A 19035-nucleotide genomic window follows, 5' to 3' on the forward strand; every position below is an offset into this window, starting at 1 on the left:
TAGAGCAGCTCTGTCTCCAGAGACCATGTTCAAACCCCAAGAGCTTTATTTGACATTTACTGCGACATCAACCTTCTGAAAAGCACCTGCATCTTCATCTGTTAGTGGAATGATGTTGTCAGACACAAAGTGAACTTGTTGAGAAGCTTTATTGAATGTTGCAGCAAACACAGCAGATTGAAAGATCACACACGCACACACACACACACACACACACACACACACACACACACACACACGCACACACACACACACACACACACACACACTACAGCTGCAGCACTAGACTCCTGTGAATCCTGCCTGACACACACACTTTGATACGGCTCATCTTCAGGAGAGGAACATCAGCACTCAGAGCTCTTGTGGAACGAGACCTCATGAGGAGCTCCATCATGTGTTACTCTGCAGACGTACAGCTCTCCCTCTTCCCAGCGTGCTTTGCTGAGGGTCAGGACGCTACTGCGGCTGTAGCGGCCGTCCTGCTGGCTCTCTGCGCTGGTCAGAACCCCCTCGGTGACCTCTGACCCGTCCAGTGTCCAGCTCACCAGCGCCCCCTGTGGAGAGTAAGAGCTGAGCAGGCAGAGCAGTGCGGCTGAGTCTCCAGAGATCTGCAGCAGAGACACTGAGGGCTTCACTGTGGGACCAGCTGCAGGAGACAAACACACACATTCACAAACACACACACAACACACTGCACTGCACATTCACAGCATTTCAACAGGACTGGATTATATATATATAATATACACACCACACAATCACTATATACATTTAAATGAAACCTCAAACTAAACAGTGTAACAGAATCAATTCTAACACGTTTTATATCCCCAAATAAAGTAAACTTGGATATTCAAAGTTTTAAACTTTTACTTGAATATTCTTAAAACTTAAACAGAATTAAACACTAAATAAACATTTCTAAACATACCTATATTGTGTATAATTGTGTTTGTATTATAAAGCACTGAATTATAAGCACAACATGAGCAAAAGAGATTCAGGATCATTGACTGAACTACAGAAAGTCGCAACATTTACATTCTGATGTCAAATCTCTTTTTACATGTATGATTTCTACAATAAAAGATGAACTAAATATGAACTCAGTGTAGAAATAAATGAAGGAAAAACAACTGATTAAACTCACAGTGAGACACATTATATTAATAATGCTGTTCTAGTTTTAGATTAAATAATTATAAAACAATATCAGTAACACTTTATTTAAAGCCTTCATACATATTGCACTATATATACATTAAAATGCAAATTTTAAATTTGCTTACAATTATTTATGAAAAGATAAGCCATGTTAACGTACATTAAGAAAACCTTTATAATGCATTAAATGATTTAAGTAAAGTTTCACCACAATAATAATAATTATCATTAATAAATGTTGTTCTTGTTTCATCTTGTTTTAAATTGTTGTTTTTAATTCTATGTTTAGGAATATTACAGGAATTAAATAGACAGACCGAGCACTAGTTATAACTGCAGTTAAAACAATAATATAATATATAATATAAAACACATTATATTATCTATTCATTGTTACACTTTCTAAAAAATACAATACACTAAAACTCATGACAAACAACCAATTTTCAATATTATAATACATTTTAACTATTGTTACAATTTATGAAAAACAAATATGACATAACCTGTTATTGATACCTTTATAATGCATTATACATAAATGCTTCAAGTAAAGTTTGCCACAATATCTAAAAATCGAAATAATTGACAAAAATGTTTTTTCTTCTTTCAATTGTAAAACACTTTCTGAAATCTAAATTGTATATATTTTTAAATAGTAAAATAAATAGACTTACCGATCACCAGTTTAGTTCCTCCACCGAATGTCCACCACAGTGACACAATCTAATGAAACGCTCGTACAAAAACCTCTATTCCACTCGAGTGAACACACACTCCAGCAGAGAGAGAGAAACAACACTTCAACACACTGATATTAGAAGATCCTCAGCTCTTCTCAACACTCACTCATTCAGATTCCACTAAATGCTTTCTGATATAACACTGTTTAAAGACATATATGTGATGAGCTGTGACCTCTGAGGTGACCTTTGACCTCTTTGATCATGGATGATGTTGTGGAGTTTCTCATAATGATGCTTCTGTTCTTCATATGCAGATCAATCATCATGATTCACAGAAAAACCTGCAGCTTCAGACTTCAATCTTCAGTGGAAATCTGTTCAAATCATGACTTTATTGAATATTATAGCCAAAGTCAATAGAAAGTGTAACAATGAAGATATAAAAGGTATTTAGCATGTTCTACACAGTCCAGCATGTGTTCATATTCAAGGTGTGTTATAAAAGTATCTGGACTGGTTCTGAATCTCCACACAAGATCATGAAGCGTGAACAAGCTCTAATATGTCTCCATCTTTAACAGCCGGTTTCTTCTCCATCTGATGATTTCAGACACACATGAGGCTTCATGATAGATGGAGTGACACCATGAACTCTGATTAGAGATTCACAATCAGTCCTGATACTTTCTGAACAGACTCATGATTCATGATCTTACTTTAGTGATGGCGCTTCATCTAGTGGAAGTGTAGCAGTGATGATGGTCACATGACTGAATATGGACACAGAGATGGACGTTCATCTGCACATCCTCAGTGTCTCAGGAGTCACAATAAACACACACAATAAAGTCATGATTGTGTAACTCTAGTGTATATGAGTGTGTTATCAGCACAAGCTGTTGTAAATCCTGCCCACTTCTTTGCATTGTCAGCACATGCTTCAGTGTCTGAGAGTGTTTATAGTGCTGTGAGTTTAACACTTCATGACTGAGAGCAGAACACACACACTCTTCATCATCACACACGACTAAACTACAACTATGAACACAATCAACATCTTCATCTGGACCATTGCACTGTTTGCTCAAGGTTTGTGTAATGCAGTTTTTACAATTATTATTAATTATCTTAAAATGTGAAATATATTATATATTATATATACAACATCATATATTAATCATCTGTGTTTGTGTTTTCTGTCAGAGTGTAGAGGACAGATCACTGTAACTCAGAGTCCATCAATACCAGCAGTTCAACCAGGAGAAGAAGTCAGAATAAACTGTAAAACCAGCAGTGATGTGTATGTCTGGAATGGTTATCATCTTTTAGCCTGGTACTCACAGAAAGCTGGAGAAGCTCCTAAACTCCTCATATATAGAGCAACAACCCGTAATACTGGAACTGCATCTAGATTCAGTGGCAGTGGATCTGGCAGTGATTTTACTCTGACCATCAGTGGAGTCCAGACTGAAGATACAGGAGATTATTACTGTCTGAGTTATCACAGTGGTCCAGTGTTCACACAGTGATAAAGAGTCGTACAGAAACCTCTGTCAGTCAGACGTCACAGTGACTGCACTGATACAGCTGAGAGAAACTGCAGCTGCTGATGGAGGATCACACACTACACAATATCAATGTTTAGGAAAGTTTCTAAAGACTAAATGTAATATAAGATTTTCTTTATGCTAAAATACAATCTCTTAACCCAGTTTATTGTTATTGACTAAAATCAGTTTGTCAATCATGTGTCCTCAAATGCAGGGCCGACTCATGAGAGATTTTAGACAAAAACTCAGGCTGAAAATGCTTATCTTTCAAAGGACAATTCAGTAACACTTTACAATACGGTAACATTTAATTAATACTAATTCATATATTACTTAATCTATTAACCATATAGAATCTGGTTTGCTCCTCGAGGTGACGCGCCCGTTAGGGGAGGTGGAGGGTCGGCCGCTCCGGCCTGTGACATATACATCAGATATACTTGAACATTACTTAAAGGTGCTCTAAGCGATCTCGGTTGGCGTAACCTCTTGTTGATGTTTGAATTATTATCAAACAAAACGGAGGCTAGCTAGACCCTCCCTCCTCCTCAGCCACGCACTAACCCCCCAAACCCCACCCCACATCATGCTTGTCGGTTATTGGCTGGAACAGTTTGTTATGTTTCGTGGTGCGGGTCGCTCTGTTTATTGCTCAGTTTGTTTTTGCTGCTGTTTGTGGAGCTTGGGCTCTCTGCAGAGACCGCGTTTTTTTACAGTGTGTTCAGGGGACAGGCAGCTAGCGGATAGTGAGGAGATGTTTGCGGTATGTGAAAAAAAATGTTTTGGCCTAAAAAACGCGCGAGATCGCTTAGAGCACCTTTAAGTATACTTAAGGCAAGACACTACAGGTGAATAGGGTACAATTTAAAAATAATAGATATCACCATGACACTTCCTCAGTTGATTACTTACACAAGTTCATAAAAAAAATGTGTTACAAGTTTTTGAAATTTGTATGTTTAATTATGCAAATTAGGTATTATCTCATTAAATATGCACACTTTTGCATATATTTTCGGTAGATAGATCTGAACATATGATAAAGCCAGGAGCAAAATTATTTTTTCATTTTGTTTACACACAAGATGAAAGAAGATGTTCAGAGGGATTTCAGGAGATATGCTTTCATGACCTAGGAAATCAAAATATACTGTCCATAGCCTTAAAAAATCGATTTTCGCCATATTTTTGGGATTAAAATGTCCCATAAATCAGGCCAGGAATGATTTATTAACAAATCCCTCTGAACATATCTTCAGAATACTGCTAAGTGCGTAACTGGAGAGTTTGGTGTACATCGGTGCTACATAGGCTGAGATGTTTCTACTGGAGAATGACAAAAAACCCATTTTGAGAAAAAGGCATTTAAAGATTTGTAATGTAAAAAATCATACTTTTTTAGTAGAAACAACTATTTACTGACACAATATCTTATCAAATAATTAGCAACAACAATACAAACCACCTAAATCACATCAAAACTTATAAACACAGCATTTATGGCCTTCAACTGAACAGAAAAACAGTCAAAAACACACACATCTGAATGTCAGAGCGCGTCACGTGATGCATCTGAACCAATCACGGCGTCAGACATTGACATCAGCCAATGAGATTTCGCTTTTAGGGTTAAATACCCATTTTACTTTCACGATTGGTTGCTGATTAAAAGGAAATGACCATATTTGGATGCGACAGCATTGCACAGAAGAGAGAGCGCTTTCCAGCGGTGTGTAAGATTAAAGGAAGAAGACGGAGATCGCGGAGCAGCGCGTTGATTTAGAACGCCAACTTTTGTTGAATTTCGGAGAAATCTATAGACGCAAATAGACAAAGTGTAGTAAAATAAAGACCTAAATGTGTATTTTGGACTTTTTTTCACCACAAGTCTGAAAGAACAAATAGCCTAAAATCTCAAAATTGACCAGTGAAAAAAAACGATGTTTTTGCCTGCCGTGTCTCGCCTTAATAAAATGAACCTGAAGTATACTTCTTTCTTGTAAGACTAAGTCTTGTAGAGTTACAAGTTGTTAAGTGTTAGGTATATAGTCATCCGCCAGCAGCAGTTCATATCTGAGGAGAAGCCACATAAGAATAGCTCATGTGCAGTTTAGGAGTGAACATACCTCATCATGAAACGCAGGGTATTGTAGATAAGATGATAGACAATACTTAGAGAAAAAAAGCTAATCTTTCAACAAAGTACAGGACATCTTCGATGTCACTTTCAGCCCTCTGCCGTACGTCTATAATGTTGCATGTTTGATCAGTGGCTCCTCCAGTCGCCGCTTGCATAGTCCACAGCACTTGTCAGGAAACACAACACATCTTCGTGGAATGAGTCCGCCTGCTGTGTGTGATGTCTCCCTCGTCATTCATCTGTTAAGTTTAGCCCTGGTAGTGAACCCAATGTTCAACTTTCTTCCTGGTTTTACATGCTGATGTGGCGATATCAGCTAGACACATAGAGCAAGAAATCCAACCAGAAGAAATCGAATTTGGAAGTGATGGCGAGTTTCGAGCATCTAAGAAAACCAAAAAAAGGCTAGGATAAACATGGCGTTGAGTGTGCGAGCGGTACTGATGGGCTAGTAGCCTGAGCAGAGGGCGTGAATACATTTGGTGAGAATGTCTAGTGTTATGGGTTGTCTGGCGTCGGAACGGGTGGGCTGGGATCTTTGAATCCCTTTGATCAGAAGGGAGGTTTGTGAATTGTTTACAGATGGTACTCAACCAGAATAATACTTTTGGTGTATTTGCTGCCTTTGACCGCTAAGAGGCGCTACAATCGCAGACTTTGAAAAGTATCAGTTTATTCTCTCTATTGCGTAATCTGCCGCCGCGCCGCGGCTCATTGAGAGTGATTGAAATGTGGTGGGCTAGCAGATATATTCAAGTGTAATGTAGTTAAATTAATTTATGATCACAATACTGAAATTAAATTTAATAAATAATGAAAACATTTCAACACAAAACATTGCAATAGAAAAATATTAGGCTACATCAATGGCTACGTTTTACCATTCTTGATGCTTAGATAGGTAACTGTTTATTATTCCACTCGAGTGAACACACACTCCAGCAGAGAGAGAGAAACAACACTTCAACACACTGATATTAGAAGATCCTCAGCTCTTCTCAACACTCACTCATTCAGATTCCACTAAATGCTTTCTGATATAACACTGTTTAAAGAAATATATGTGATGAGCTGTGACCTCTGAGGTGACCTTTGACCTCTTTGATCATGGATGATGTTGTGGAGTTTCTCATAATGATGCTTCTGTTCTTCATATGCAGATCAATCATCATGATTCACAGAAAAACCTGCAGCTTCAAATAAATTAATCAATAATTATAAACATTTCAAAAGCTCGTGTTTAATATATTCTCATATGAACTGATTATGAGTCGTGATGAACTTCATGCATGTGGAAAATGTGGGAAAAATACACATCATGATAATATTTCCCAGATAGCAACATGTCAACATTGATTCCAAAGACCATAATGGACTTTTCTTCTGGTTTACTGTAAATATAGTAAAATGTATTTATTATCTCTTGATTGTTCATTGTTAACATGTTTTAAAGGTGATGCACATAACTGTACTCATAAAGATATGATTATAGCGTTTGACTAAAATGATCTACTCGAGATTCTCCAGTCATGTCAGTGCCTAGAGAAATCTTCTCTGGTCTCTCCTTACGGTGTCCATCATGTTGAGATCACATGACCAGCTGAATTCTGCTCACTTTATCTTTATATTCAGTTGATATAAATGAAACTGCATGACAGTGAATAGATTATTTCTACAGCGGCTCTGAAAACTGAACATGTTTCATCCACACTGAAAGATGTCAATATAAAGTCAAACCCTAGTGTCTTATCAGCCAAACAATATCTCACAATTCAATTGAATCCAGCGTATCATGAATAGTTTTGTGGATTGAAGTCTTCGAGCTCTTACTCTCTAACCGAGTCAAGGCCGATCTCAGCAGTCCAGAGGCTTCAGACACTGACAGTGTTTCATTATAAACTGATGAATATGAACAAACCTCATCTCTCCATTAGTCCAGCTCTTCTGACTCATGTCAGAGAATAAAGTGTCCGACAGTGAAACTCATATTTGCATCATCAGGAGATTCTGTTCCTCTCAGAATAGAGCGGCTCCATCAGCAGATGTTCAGCGTCCTCACAGGAGCTTCATGTTACTGGAATACACTACTTCTCTAGTTTATGGAGACATACTGGCCTTACACACCATCACATAAAGTCTCATGTTCCTGTAGAAGACTACACAGTAACTCACATCCATCTTCTTTTCATAGATTAACAATAATGTCATTTTGCTGAGAGTCATGAAAATCATCATCATCATTTCCATCACATCTCAAAAGTTGTAATAAAGACTTGGAGCACTTATTTCTTAATAAAATGCACAGAACAAAAAGTGTGTCACCCATCATCTAGTACGATGTTTCCAACATCTTGGTGATTGATTCAGTCCATCGATGCTACGACTTAGTTTGCAGACTAAATGTTTCTTTCCTTTGACATTAAACCTTCAGGTTGTTGCATGTACACTTTCCTGCTTTAGTTCTCCATTCAGGAAAGCTGTCTTGACATCCATCTGATGCAGCTTTAGTCCATGCTGTACAGCCGGAGCAAGTATTGTCCTGATTTACTCAGATCTGACGACTGGACTGAATGTTTCGTTATAGTCTGATCCAAAACTTTATGAAAAACTTTGTGTGACTAGATGCCCTTAGTGTCTCTCAAATGTTCCATCAGCATCAACCTTGACTCTGAACATCCGTTTGCTGTCCACTGCTTTTCCTTCTGTTGGTAGTTCTACCAGGTTCCACACATTGTTTGCATACAGCGATTTCATATCTTTCTTCATAGCTTCCTTCCATTTCACCTCGTCTGGACTGCTGGAAACATCTTTTACAGTTTTGGGATCAGTTGTCTGGTTATTAGTGAGTGTTACCCACTCTGAGTAATAGTCATGAGGTTTTCTCACTCTTGTTGATCTTTGGATCTCTTGTTCCGCTGAGTCCTCACTGTAAGGATCTCGACAGTCGAATTCCACATACCGGTTCACAGTGTCTTCCTCATTTGCATCAGGCTCCTTCTCTGTTGCATGATCAGACTCATTGAATAGCACATCTCGACTGTAGAACACCTTTGCAAGTTTTGTTTCATAGAGTCAATATCCTTTCGTTTCTGTTCCATAGCTCAGAAGGATACATGTCTTTGCTTTGGGATCGTGTTTCTTCCGTTCATCTTTGGGTATGTGTGCATATACAGCACATCCAAATACACACAGAATATCAACCTTTGGTTTCTCTCCTGACAGAGCTTCTGCCCAGAACTTCTGAGGTGGCTTTGCATCAGCTAACATTGATCTCACCGTCTCCGTCAGTGTTTTGTTCATTTGTTCAGCTACTCCATTTTGCTCAGGAGTCTTCGGTACTGTGAGGTCATGTCGAACTTCTTCTTTCTTCAGGAAGTCTTGAAACTGGTTGTGAACCTTGAAACTGGTTGTGATCTTACTGCGATGATGCTTTCCTTCAGCTCATGATCACAAAAGTCTGTCTTTTGACACATCAAAGTCAAAGCCAACAACTAGACACTCATTAAACAGCTTCTTCAGATGCTGTACCTAGATGACCATAACGTTGGTGCCAGGGTTCTTCCTTAGTCTCTTTATGCACTTTCACATTTTCTGTTACATGCATTTGATCACTTTCTCTACAGTTCACATAATAGAGACGGCCTTCTTTTGTTGCAGTGGCAATGAGCTTTTGTTTAATATCTGTGATGCAGCATCTGTTCTCTGTGAACTTGACTTTTTTTCCAGACTGAGTTACCTTGGACACACTCAGTAAGTTGTATGACAATTGTGGTAAAATGAAATGAAATGAAGCATTTATATTGCCCTTTACTGTGTACTACTGTAAACCCAAAGCGCTTTACAATCATATCAGGAGTCTGTCCTCAGCCACCACTAGTGTGCATCATCCACAGACCAGCTACAGGTGAAGAGGAGAGAGAGGGACAGAGCTAGATGAAAGCATTGGGGATTATTAGGAGGCCATGATTGATAAAGGCCACTGGAGGGAATTTGGCCAGGACACCGGGATTACACCCCTACTCTTTTTACCAGAAGTACAATGGGATTTTTAGTGACCACAGAGAGTCAGGACCTCGGTTTAACGTCTCATCTGAAGGATAATGCTTGTTACAGTACAGTGTTCCCATTCCTATACTGGGGTATTAGGACCCACACTGACCACAGGGTGAGCGCCCCCTGCTGGCCTCACTAACACCTCTTCCAGCAGCAACCTGGTTTTCCCAGACTCAGCCCTGCTTAGCTTCAGTGGGGAATATATAAAAAGGCTTTATTTAACTAACAAAGCTTTCCTGTAGCTCAAACAGTAGAGCGTTGGCGCTTGCAACACCAAGGCCATGGGTCCACTTCCCAGGGAAAGCAAGAACTGATAAGAATGTAAATGTGTACCTTTAAATGCAATGTATGTCGCTTCGGATAAAAACGTCTGCCAAATGCTTAAATGTAAACTAAGCCATGAACACACAACTAATCCAAACACACACATAAAGACAATCACACATGGGTAAAATGGAAAGTGACTGAAAAAAACCCTGAATAGAGCAGGGGAATGGAGCTATGAAAAGAGTAATTTAACCAACTGAAAGAACCATCAGTCACTTTCTTCCAAGAGCATTTGTTAACAAAGGGGTTCACAAATTATACTAAATCTTCCGGATATGCAGTTACAGGAGAAAGTCTTGAAAGTCTTGATGGTTCGGTCCAATGGTGCTGAAGTTGCAGGCAATGTCTTTCGCGTTGAATGAAGAAATGATGACAAAGTTGCGCTGTTAGTTTGACTCTGTTACGGTTGAGGAAGTTGCACATGGCTTGATGTGTTGAGGAGGCGACTGCGCCGGCTCTGGGCCGGGTGAGGTATCATGCGAACAGCAATCAGGATAAGCGCTTGGAGGGAATTTAGTGTTGGCTTTTAAGTGGCCACAACTTTGAGTTTTGGCTTGACCAATGAGAAAGGTGCAGTTTTCAAGCCAGAAAGTTCCATTGTTTGTAAGCTGATAAGTTGCTTTTTGTAAGATTGGAGTAAGCTGGCACTTTGAGAACCACTGTCCTGTGGAGTGTCTTTGATGTGTATGAGTGGAGTAAAAGATGATCATTCACAGTGGGGCAACCAGACATCACAGAGTCTGCATGCGTGAGGGGTTGAGAAGATTAAATGTAACAGTTGTGTGTTTGATCGGTCCAGTCATTACAGTTTCCTGTGCACTTGTAGATCCCTGCACGCATTTGTGGATTGTGGATTTTGAAACATTTTTAGAGTAAAACGTGCAGGCAATTTGGATTTGGATGTGGATTCCACTCACGTTTTACTTAAACCAATCAGATAACAGCCACATTTCGCTGACCAATCGTAGCACGTTCTCGCTACAACCAATCAGGTTTGGCTTTACACTGGGGGCGGGAACAGATTCATTTTGCAGCCCTGAAAGGAACTATTCTATGGGAGATTATTGGAGTTTAAGGCTACTTTATATTTCCATCAGGATCAGTGAATCATGATAAACTCAGAATTATACGCAAATTATGATCATTCACAGATCCCACAGATTCACAGATTGATTGGATTCACAACATGAGGAAGTTGTTGGATAATGTGTTTGACTGATCTACAGTCTTCAGGATGATGATTTAAATAGCGAGAGTCACTTTGCATTGTCAGCACATGCTTCAGTGTCTGAGAGTGTTTATAGTGCTGTGAGTTTAACACTTCATGACTGAGAGCAGAACACACACACTCTTCATCATCACACACGACTAAACTACAACTATGAACACAATCAACTTCTTCATCTGGACCATTGCACTGTTTGCTCAAGGTAAGACAAATATGTTGACTTGTTTTTTGTGTATTTTTTTTTAAGTATATGATTGATTATATTAGTTTTAAACTCTATTTTTTTTCTCTCTTCTTCAGAATCCAGAGGAGTGACTCTGACTCAACCTGAAGTTAAAACTGTCCAACAGAGTCAAACAGCAACAATAGAGTGTAATATAGATGTAGGAATATACGGCAGCTACTTACACTGGTATCAGCAGAAACCTGGAGAAGCTCCTAAACTCCTGATTTATAATATTAACAGCCGTTATACTGGAACTGCATCTAGATTCAGTGGCAGTGGAACAGCAAGTACTGGACAAGATTTTACTTTGACCATCAGTGGAGTCCAGACTGAAGATACAGGAGATTATTACTGTCAGAGTGAACACTACATCAACAGTAAATATGTGTTCACACAGTGATAAAGAGTCGTACAGAAACCTCTGTCAGTCAGACGTCACAGTGACTGCACTGATACAGCTGAGAGAAACGTCCCGGGTTACGTATGTAACCCTAGTTCCCCGAAGGAACGGACGCTGCGTGAAATCGCAGTGGGGAACCGCCCCCCAGCGTAGCGCGTCTGAATCATGAATGAAATCAGTCAATGGAGATAGAGTACACGCGAGTGACGTCATCGACCAGGAAGCTATAAATATCCCCCGAATACACAAGCCGCCAGCTTAAAGTCACTGAAGCAAGCGATCCAGGGGATGCAGGAAGTATGGCAGGACACGCAGCGTCCGTTCCTTCGGGGAACTAGGGTTACATACGTAACCCGGGACGTTCCCCTTCAGGAACTCCGCTGCGTGAAATCGCAGTGGGGAACGCAATACCCACGTCCCCATACGACCAAAACCCCGTAGTGTGTGCATTAGGGAGCACAAACTGACGAGAGAACCTGAGCCCCGGGAGTGGAGCCAAAGTCAAGACTATAAAATCTGACGAAAGTATGCGGTGAGGACCAGCCTGCCGCATCACAGACGTCCTGAAGAGACACTCCTGAAAGGAGAGCTTTAGAAGCAGCCATACTCCGGGTGGAGTGAGCCCGTACAGCCAAAGGTGAAGGCTGACCTGCCGACTCATAAGCAAGTGAGATGGCCTCGACCACCCACTTGCTCATCCTTTGCTTAGATGCAGGGCACCCCTTGTTAGGTGGCCCAAAACAAACAAACAGCTGTTCAGATTTCCTCCACAGGGCAGCTCTGTGGACATAAGCATCTAAGGCCCTAACAGGGCAGAGCAGATAAAGTTTCTCCTGGTCCGACGTCAGAAACGGAGGAGGACAAAAAGCCTGCAGTATGACAGGTCTAACTGGAGTAGTTGGAACCTTAGGAACATAGCCTGGCCTCGGATAGAGAAAAGCCTTAGCCATACCAGGTGAAAATTCCAGGCACGAGGGAGCAACCGAAAGTGCTTGAATGTCTCCAATCCTTTTGAGAGACGAAATAGCAAGCAGGAAAATTGTTTTTAGAGTAAGGAACTTCTCAGAAACTTCTTCAAGGGGCTCGAAAGGAGCTAAGGAGAGGCCCTCCAAAACGATGGCCAAGTCCCATGATGGTACCCTCGTGCGTACTGCTGGCCTCAGCCTCAAGGTGCCACGAAGGAAGCGAGATACAAGTGGGTGTCTCCCGAGAGAACCTCCACTCGAAGGGGCGTGGTAAGCAGCTAGGGCCGCCACGTACACCTTCAGTGTGGAGTGGGATAACCCTGTAGAGAGACGATCCTGCAGGAACTCCAGCACTGTACCAACCGGGCAGTTAACTGGGTCCTGCTGGCGCTCACTACACCAGGAGGTGAAAAGTTTCCACCTCGCGGCATAAAGCCTCCTTGTGGCGGGAGCTCTGGACTGGAGGATGGTCTCAACGACCTCAGTCGAGAGACCAAGATCTATGAGCTGGGCCCCCTCAGAGGCCAAGCCCACAGCTTCCACATTTCTGGGCGAGGGTGAAAGATGGCACCGCTCGCCTGAGATAATAGGTCCCTCCTGATCGGTATCTCCAGGGGAGAGCCGTCGAGAAGGGACACCAGGTCCGAAAACCATACTCGGGCCGGCCAGAACGGGGCTATCAGGAGTAGCTTGACTCCGTCCCGGCGAACCCTCTCCAGAACTCCTGGGAGCAGAGCAATCGGGGGAAAGGCGTACAGGCGAGACCTCGGCCACGCCTGTACCATAGCGTCCAACCCCAGCGGGGCTGGATGGCTGAGAGAGAACCACAGAGGACAATGTGATGTCTCTCGGGAAGCAAAGAGGTCTACCTCGGCATGACCAAAGTGCTTCCAGAGGAGCTCCACCACCTCGGGGTGAAGTCTCCATTCCCCGGGCCTCGGCCCCTGCCTCGACAGGATGTCCGCCCCCTGATTTAGATACCCCGGGAGATAAATCGCTCTCAGAGACAGAAGTTTCCCCTGGGACCATAGAAGGATCTGACTGGCTAGTTTGCATAGCGGCCGCGACCGCAGACCCCCCTGATGGTTTATATAAGAGACCACCGATGTGTTGTCTGTCCGGACAAGGACATGGTGGCCCCTTAGGTCTGGGAGGAAGTGTTTCAGAGCCTGAAACACTGCCAACATTTCTAGACAGTTTATGTGCCATAGGAGATGATGGTCCTCCCACAAACCCTGAGCTGGGCGACCACTCATGATCGCCCCCCAACCCGTGAGAGAAGCATCTGTCGTTAGCGTTACGCGACGACAAGGAGCTCCCAACACAGGACCTTGGGACAGAAACCAAGGATCGTTCCACACGATCAGGGCGCGAAGACAGCGTCGCGAACTCAAGATCGTGCGGAGCGGATTTCCCCTCGGGGAGAATCCCCTGGTTCTGAGCCACCACTGCAACGGTCTCATGTGCAGCAGGCCAAAAGGAATAACGTTGGACGCTGCCGCCATGAGACCTAACAGTCTCTGGAACTGTTTCACAGTGAATAGCTGGCCTAGCTTGATCTGTCTGACTGCGGCGAGAATCGAAGCAACCCGAGCAGGTGACAACCGTGCCTGCATCGTCGTTGAATCCCACACTACACCGAGAAAAGTGGTTCTCTGTGCTGGAGAAAGCACACTCTTCTTGGTGTTCAGTCTCAACCCCAATCTCTTGATGTGAGCGAGAACGACATCTCGATGCCGAACCGCTTGATGTTCCGACTGAGCTAGGATTAACCAGTCGTCTATATAGTTCAGGATGCGGATGCCCTGAAGTCTCAATGGGGCTATCGCCGCATCCATACACTTGGTGAATGTTCGGGGTGACAGTGCTAGACCGAACGGAAGGACCCGATATTGGTATGCTTGGTCCCCAAACGCAAATCTCAGGAATTTCCGATGTTGAGGAAGAATCGATACATGGAAGTAGGCGTCCTTTAGGTCTATCGTGACAAACCAGTCCTCGGACCTGATTTGTGACACGATCTGTTTGAGAGTAAGCATTTTGAACTTGAGTCTCCCTACAGTGCGATTTAAAATGCGCAGATCTAAAATTGGACGCAACCCCCCGTCTTTCTTCGGAACAATGAAGTACCGGCTGTAATAGCCTGACTCCCTGCTGGGAGGAGGAACCCGCTCTATAGCTCCTTTTTGAAGGAGAGTCATAACCTCCTGTTCCATTACCAGAGCCTGCTCGGGGCCCACCACTGTGGGAAGGACCCCTCTGAACAGAGGCGGACGAGACCTGAACTGTATGGCGTAACCTCTCTTGATCGTGTGCAGGACCCAACGAGACACATTTGGAAGGTTTTTCCACTCTGCCAAAAATTCTACTAAGGGTACCAGCCTCTCGGGGCTGGCCTCTGGTTGAACCTCCTGAGTGACAGACACAGTGCCCTGTAACGGCGCACCGGCAGGGAACGACTGTTCTGAACACTCTGGAGCCCTCATTAGAGATGGCGAGCGTCCCTCGGGAAAGCACTCGCCGGACCCTCCTACGCCCTGTTTTGGCAGGGTTAGTAGGATGGGCCCCTGAGGGCGCCTGGAGAGACAGGGCACCCTTAAGGGAGGTGGACTCAAGTCTCTCTCGGCGGGGACCACCCTCAGAGCCCTGGCGCTGAAAACGTCAGGACCTTTTTGACGCGGCCTTCTTAGCGACAATGACTGTCCTCAGATCAGCCCTGCCCCGAGAAGGCCGCGCCGGAGAGCGCCCCGTCTCGTCCCTCCAGTTTCTCTGCGGGGGGGCACGAGACGCGACACTCTTCCTCTGCTGCTCTCTTTTTGCTGTACTCGGCTGCTGGGACTGCCCTCGCTCAGCAGCCCCAGTGATGCGAACTTTGAGGGGAATAAATTTGTGAAACGCCGCCGTCTGCTTTTTTTCCTCCTGGAACCTCTCGGTGACAGATTGAAGAGCGTCACCGAAGAGGCCCGCAGGCGAAACGGGAGCATTTAAAAGGAGAGTCTTATCCTTCTCCTTCATAGAAGTCTGACTCAACCATAAGTGTCTCTCCGTGGCCACCATGGCTGCCATAGACCGGCCGATGGATTTAGCGGTCTCCTTGGTGGCCCGGAGAGTGAGATCAGCAGTCTGCCTGAGCTCATTAATCATAGTCATAGAAATTTCACCCCCCTCACAAACATCTTTTAACAGGTCGGCCTGATAAGCCTGCATAATGGCCATAGTGTGAAGACATGCAGCCGCCTGCCCCGCAGCCGAGTAAGCCTTCCCCACGAGCGCTGAAGTGTTTTTTAGCGGTCTAGAGGGAAGGGCCGGTGCTTTAAGTGAAGACGACGAAGCAGGAGAGAGATAGCTCGCGAGCGTCTCCTCCGCCTTCGGCATCGTCACATAACCAGAAGATTTAGCTCCAAAAATATTACCATATGCATTGGATTGATTTGTGTAAATTCTACTGGAAACCGGTCTAGCCCAGGTCTTTGACACCTCAGTGTGAAGATCAGGGAAGAACGGTAAACACCGGCGAGAAGGCTGAGGACGTGCAGACAGAAATCTATCATCCAATTTGCTTTTTATTCTAGACTCCTGCCTGTCAGTTGGCCACTCGATGCTGAGCTTTTCAACAGCACGAGTTAAAATATCCATCAGCCCTTCTTCAGCATTATGCTGGAGTGACGAGTCTCCAGTATCTTCTGATGTGAAACTTTCGACATCCAGCTCCTCAGAACTGGATAATCTAAGTTCCTGAACCTCATGTGCCTCCACCCGGGCAGAAGTAACGGCCGCAGCGCGTGCTTCCAGAGCCGGGCGAGAGGCACTGGATCCCGCCGGAGATAGCTGAGATAGGGCGGGGCCCGTCTCAACGTCGCCGGTGAGATCCATCTGCGAACCCCAGGACAAGCGCCGCCGCTCTGCCTCAACAGAAGCGGGACCCGAGCCCTGGGGAGCTCGCAGCAAACCACTCTCCTCGAAGAGCGATCGCCGCGAGCGCAGGGTTCTTAGTGGGAAACGCTCGCAATGCTCGCAATCAGCCCCCTCGAGAGCTGACTGGGCATGCTGCACTCCCAAACAAGCAACACACAGTTCATGTGAATCCCCACCTGTGATGTATCGAGTACAGGGGGGAACACACTTTCTGTACTGCTGCTCGCTCGTCACACTCATATTGGTTTTTTTATAAATATATAAATATATAGATATAGTGAAAACTCCTGTCTAGCAACAGACAAACACACAATCGAAAGATTTCAGACACACACACAGAGCGCTTTGCTGAAGTGAGAAAGCTGGCGGCTTGTGTATTCGGGGGATATTTATAGCTTCCTGGTCGATGACGTCACTCGCGTGTACTCTATCTCCATTGACTGATTTCATTCATGATTCAGACGCGCTACGCTGGGGGGCGGTTCCCCACTGCGATTTCACGCAGCGGAGTTCCTGAAGGGGAACTGCAGCTGCTGATGGAGGATCACACACTACACAATATCAAACCTTTCACACACTTTATTCATTTATTATGATGTAAATAAACATGAAACACAATCTTATATCTTATATCTCTTACTAAACCGGACTAAAATGTGGATAAAATGTGAGTGGTGCTTGTCCCTGTAAAACTTGCCACTACAATGTAATCTAACTGTAGGAAAGTCAATCTCTTTAACTGCACTTCCATACTTCACCACTAGAGGATAATCTTTATATTACTGAGTTTCTCTATCTGTCAGCGAGACAGTTTCTCTGGGCACTTCAACACTTTCTTTATTTCCAAAGGAGAATATTCTCTAGCAAGATAATATCTCTATAAAAGAGAAACATTTCCTCTAACGCCGCCTTCACACTGGCAGTTGAAATCAGCTCCGATACGGCTTCGAAACGACCGTAAGTCATTCATTTCCTATGGAGATACGCAGACCGCATGCGAATGGGTCCGAACCGGGTCCGAACGAGTGCGGTGCGGAAAAAATCCTGTCAGTTGGTCATCCGGATGCGTTAAAAAAACTCTTGCAAAAGACTACGGACGATTCCTAACCGACAATTCCAGAGGAAGTTAGCGTTGCTATGGTACTGATAAACAAACCTGAATTCTTAACTTTTAATAAAATAAAATAAATACATTTTATAACGATAAGTTGTCATGTATTTTTTTTATTTTTTTCATGATTTTCGTTATTAGGGCAGTTAATACAATTAAATGTATAATTAAGTATTGTGGCAGATCCAGCTTCTGCTTAGAAGACTTCGACTGAGAGTGTTGGGTCTGCCTCCAGTATTTTTGTGGAGGTGCACGAGACGCAACACTCTCTTGTTGTTGGCCACGATATGATGAGCTTGACGGCTGAGGCTGCTCACGCCCAGCAGTCTCAGGGGGTTGAACACAATTTTTTTTAAGGCTTCAGCCTGTTATTTAACCATCTGGAATCTCTTGACGACCGAATTAACAGAGTCGCCGAAGAGACCATCAGGTGTAAGAGGAGTGTCAAGAAGAAAAGATCTATCTTTGTCTTTAATCTCCGCTAAATTTAACCAAAGATGCCTTTCAGTAGCTACAAGTGCTGCCATAGACCGCCCAATTGCTCTGGCGGTCTCCTTGGTCGCCCTGAGAGACAAATCTGTTGCCCGACGAAGTTCGCGAACTTCTTCGGGACTAACTCCCTCACTCCTGTCCAAATCCCCCAGCAGATCAGCCTGATATGCCTGGAGCACTGCCATAGTATGCAGACATGCTCCAGCTTGACCTGCTGCCGTATACGCTTAGACTAAATTCTAAATTCTAAATTCCCACTATATTAGATGTAGTTTTCAGGGGTTTAGTGGGTAGCGGCGGGGCCTTCAGGGACGATGCTGAACCGGGAGACAGATAGCTCGCGAGCGTCTGTTCGGCCGGCGGCATCGCCCCATATCCATACTCTTTCAGTCCCCTAATATCTGAATATATATGGACTTGGGGACTGAAAAGACGGGACGAGTATGGCTTATTCCACGATCTAGACAGCTCACTGTGCAGATCGGGGAAAAAGGGAAGACCCCGCGATGGAGGTGAAACACTAGAAGAGAGAAAACGCTCGTCTAATTTGCTTTTGGGACGAGCGCCAACTCTCTCGGCTGGCCAATCAATTTTTTATTTATCCACAGCCCTAGTAATCACCTCCACCAGCTCATCATATGCTGGGGAAAGAGATGGCGAATCCTCCTTGGAGCTAGAGCAATGAAGCATTGGGCTCTCTCTCCGGGCGGAAGAAGCCGCAGGGCGGGCTTCCGACACCGGAGAAAGAGCGCTGGATCCCTCAGGTAAAAGAGGA

At 43.8% G+C, this 19035-nt stretch overlaps 2 gene segments (V, D, J or C); one reads left to right on the forward strand and one right to left on the reverse strand.

Annotated features, from left to right (window-relative positions):
- Positions 1-347: 347 nt before the first annotated feature.
- Positions 348-2176, reverse strand: LOC306993713 (Ig lambda-3 chain C region-like). The segment is given in 2 exons: positions 2086-2176; positions 348-649 (listed from the first exon to the last, which is right to left on the reverse strand).
- A 717-nt stretch (positions 2177-2893) lies between these two features.
- LOC306993714 (immunoglobulin kappa variable 4-1-like) lies at positions 2894-3382 on the forward strand. The segment is given in 2 exons: positions 2894-2942; positions 3057-3382.
- Positions 3383-19035: the final 15653 nt, after the last annotated feature.

Source organism: Phoxinus phoxinus (genome assembly GCF_949152265.1).
Source record: "Phoxinus phoxinus genome assembly, chromosome: 25".
Lineage (NCBI taxonomy): Eukaryota > Metazoa > Chordata > Actinopteri > Cypriniformes > Leuciscidae > Phoxinus > Phoxinus phoxinus.